Source organism: Chrysochloris asiatica, unplaced genomic scaffold, assembly GCF_000296735.1.
Source record: "Chrysochloris asiatica unplaced genomic scaffold, ChrAsi1.0 scaffold00287, whole genome shotgun sequence".
In the NCBI taxonomy this organism is placed as follows: Eukaryota; Metazoa; Chordata; class Mammalia; order Afrosoricida; family Chrysochloridae; genus Chrysochloris; species Chrysochloris asiatica.
The window spans coordinates 464,296-468,655 of NW_006408805.1; the positions used below are offsets into that span (position 1 = coordinate 464,296).

The 4,360-nt window shown below is 44.3% G+C and overlaps 1 pseudogene; it reads right to left on the reverse strand.

Moving 5' to 3' along the window:
• Positions 1-2,746: 2,746 nt before the first annotated feature.
• LOC102816967 lies at positions 2,747-3,870 on the reverse strand (annotated as a pseudogene).
• Between the last annotated feature and the right edge of the window lie 490 nt (positions 3,871-4,360).

The window sequence follows — 4,360 nt, forward strand, 5'->3', positions numbered from 1 at the left end:
AGTGGTTCAAGTCAACCAGTCGCTTCTTGGAAAACTCACACAGGGTCCCCATGGTTCAGAACCGACCTGGCAGCATTGAACAACATCTCAATAAGAAGAATTTGAATTTTTCCTATTAACAAGTCCAAGATCAAGAAGTATATGCCCAGTAATATCCTGTGGCTTGCCCTTCCGTATTCAATTCTGTGGGTATCTGCAGAAGGGGTATTGCCTTGCCTCTGTTCTGGGTAGCACTCTACCAAAATGGGTCCCTAGAAGGGTATGGTATAGAGAAATCACTTCCAAACTGATTTCCTCAGCAGCTGAATATGGCTGGGCAGGTTCACTAGGTCAAGTTATAATTTTCTCCAATGGCAGCTGCTGGGGTATCAAAGGTTGTAATAAGACAAGGTTACAATCAAAAGCTATATTTCACAAAAAGTAGCCATTTATATCTCTTTGTATATTCATGTACAGGCCTGTTTAGAATGGTTTTTACCTAATATTCATCTGTATTCATTTTTCCACTGCCTGGCTTTCACATTAGCAGTAAAAGTGCATTATAGTACATATACATGATGTAACTTACATATTCTTGGAATTCCAGGTTGTTTTCAGTTTCTTAAACATAAATACAGGACAAAAACATAGTAATTTTACAAACAAATAGACAATCTGACAGTGGTTTATTAATTCAAGCTGTAAGATGGTATAACAATTTTATGGATATTATTTAAAATAATATCCCTTCAAAGGTTATTTTTCCCATCATCTAGATCATACATTGGCCAAGCAGTATTAGAGTAAAACACCACTTCTTTTGATGTCATAGAAGGGTGCCCATATAGAAACCAGTTAGAATTATGCTTTATAGCGCTTTTCTTTCAGATTGAGGCCTGTATTTTATTTTAGATACAGAGGTTAACCTTAACAGAAACAGAAAGGACATTTTTAGGAAAGCACTTCCTGTTTACCATACCCCGATGTGCACACCCAGAATAAAGCAAAAGGGGATCTCAAAGTGAAGGTGGAAGTGAGTGCAGGAGACACTGGGCTGAAGACTCCCAAGAAAAGATTCAACAGACAGATCCAGACTTTGCTGCTTCTCAATTGAGAAATTTCAAGCATCTCTTAGCTTTGAAGAGTTTTGAACCAGGAGTCCACTCCGTGCCAGCAGTGGGGACTGTCTCCTTAAGCCATATGAGATTCACTACCAACCCAGTACCAGACATACTTTTATACTCCTGATCACCAGACCTCCCTTATTTTTTTATTTTTTTATTTTTTTTTTACTCACAAATCTTCAAAAGTTCTGGGTGGGCATGCATATCTTTTCAAATGCAAATATATCAACTCAGGTTCTGGCTTAAGATACCACCTCACAGTTCTAAATAATCCAATCAAGTGCAGGCCAAAGGCCAGTTTACAAACTTTCCATAATCATAATTCCCAATATTCCTATTACACATTTTACAATAATAAACAGAAGCCAATATCCTTAAGGTAATCAAACACATTAACCTTTAAAACACTTAAGTTTCCTCTACCCTGGACTATCCCCATTCACATGCATATGGCCTTGGGCCAATTCTGGGTGGGTGTGCATCTTTGCAAATGCAAATGTCTCAACTCAGGTTTTGGCTCAAAATACCCTATACCTCAAAGTTCTAATGAATCCAATCAAGTATAGACCAAAGGCCAGTTTACAAACTTTCCATCATCATAATTCCCATTCCCCTTCTTTTTTAAAATCCATCAATGTACATCCCAAGACTTCTGGATCACCATGAGAATTCCCATTGTACTTAAGTGTATGTAGTGCCCTTGATTGGTGTCACAACAGAAAAGGAGGGTTGTACACTCAGTTGCCCATCTTGCTGTGTCTCCCTCAGAAATTTAGACGTGTCTTGGCTAAGGTTCACCCGTATAAACTCCAGGCCAGGTCGCCTTCTCTTGAGGGTGAGAGGGTGAGTCACCACTATATCATATAATGTCACAGAACAGCAGGTTAGGGCCCACTCAGATTCCGTAGCCAGAGCCATGGAACTGTACAGACCAGATGTGACAAGCCATGCTTCGGTTACATGCACACTTACATTCAACCAGTCCCACAGAGTTTATGGCAGTTCCACCCCCCCTTTGGGGGAGTCCCTGACTGAAGCCTCTAGGTGAGGCCTTGGAAGGGCATTAACCTTCCACTCTGTCCGTAGGGACAGGCCTGACTGGGTTTTAACCCAGGCCCCGGGGCCATACCTGTTCCAGAAGTCTTGGCTGGTTTCTCTAGTTCTGCCTCACCTTTTGAGTCTGGTCTGGAGAGGTGGATGTGGCGGCTGGCTGCCCCCACTCGGAGAAGGAGGGACCATCAAATGTGGCGGTGGTATGCTGTCTCATCCACCAAGGGGTGCCCACTATTAGTCACTCCCTGACACCGATCTGGTGGCTCAAGGGGCCAGTGCAGTTGGTTTCCCAGTCAGGGAATCAAATGTTATAGCAGTTTTAGATTCATGGTGGAAGAAACTGAGGCCACTCAGAAAGGTGAAGCAGAGTTTCAGATTTTATTAAGCTGGCTGACTCAGAGGAGCTAATTTCGCCAGATTCTGAGCTCCCAATGGAGGGCAACATGGGCCTATAAGGGGTCAGAGTCCAGGGAGTGGCCAGGCTACAAACCTGTTTGAGGGTGGGGGAAAACCAGAGGTATTGGACCAATTTGGTGACCTTATTAGCATTTTAGCTTGCCTCCTGGACGGCAGAGGGCAGTGAATGATTTTTACCTTTTCCTGTTCACATAGGTGTCCTTGTGCCAGCACATGTAGCAGTTCCAGGGGTCTTCCTTAACTGCCGCATGGGCAGCCCCTGGCCCCACCAAGAGATCTACACACTCCTCGCAAAAGCACCTGTAGCAGTTGAGCAGTTGTTGTTCCCACACATGAGCACTTCACTCCCTGCCACCACCCCCCACCACCCACAGCAGATGGTGCAGTAGGACTGATAGCCATCATCATCACATTGGTATGCACACTCCAGGAAGCAGTTCTTGTAATTGTGGCACATTCCTCCCATGAAGAAAGGGTGTTCCATTGAGCCTCCCACAAGAGATACAAATGTCCTCGATGTTCCGGCACTTCTGACGCACTTCATATACCAGCCGCTCTCTTGTGTGTCCATCAACGATCTCCTTGATTTTGGGCTTCTCGGTTGTGCTCTTCAGGGACTTTTTGGCTGGTGGAGGTGGAGCATAGGCAGCTGCCTCGGGTTCAACCCACATGTCTGTGTAAACTTCTTTGTAGGGATTCTTCTCCTCTTCTGATGGCTCCAGGCCCTTGGACCCTGAGGGCTGGAAGCCCCCAAATGCCCATTCAATCATTTGTTTTTCTGCACCCCTACAGTCTTGGCTGTGTCACTCTCATCATTGTTATGGCATGCCAGGAACAGCTTTCCTGCATGGCTGCTGGCAGGACTTTGTAGATGGCTTTGCCATACCTGGTGGAACACATTACAAAAGAAGCACAGCAGCATCAGCTTCTACACACACACCACTCCAAACCACATGACCCAGTGGGTGTCATCAGCTGCTCAGCTCCGGTCTGTCATCCACCAAGACACAATGCAGTCTGGCCACCGGGAGAATCCCCACAGTTTTCCTCACATAAGTTCCCCAATGCCAAAACCATGGCCATCCTCGTACTCACATTCACCATCAGCTACTTTAGTAACATTCTTGTCCTTAGTGTCCACCCCTACAGATTCAGGTGTGGTGGCCACAGTGAGAGATGTGGGATCGGTGGGCTGCTGCACAGCAGGTGGGGACCTAGCATCCATCACCTTCTGAAATTCTCCAGGTCCCTGGTTTTATTCCACAGCATTCATTACTGCAATTGCCTTGAATTTCTTCTCAGCCCATAAGGCCAGGTGTAGTCCCTCTGTGGTCCCGCTCCCTGTATAGGGTTTTTGACATTGCAATCTTTACAGGAACAGACAACCTCATCTTTCTCCCATAGAGAGACTGATGGGTTTGAACCACCGAAATACTTGAAGTGTCAAATGATGTACCATTTATTGGACAGAGAATAAATATTAAACATACTTGAACTTTATCCCTTTCTCTTTTTCTCTTTATCCCTTTATACCACATCATTTATGAATTAACAAGCAAGTTCCAAAATCACTGAGTTCTTATATGAATCAAAGATTTATACTTTTTAGACATGACACATTGTATTAGGCAAATCTACTGCACAAGACTTCTCTTGAGTGTTCAAAGGCAGATATGTCAGTTTGAGGACAATCAACATTCACGGAAGCAGCAGTCAAGAGATCAGACAACATATTGTATGTTAATAGCTGATCCAAGAAGATTGAAGTCCTTCACAACTTCAATCTT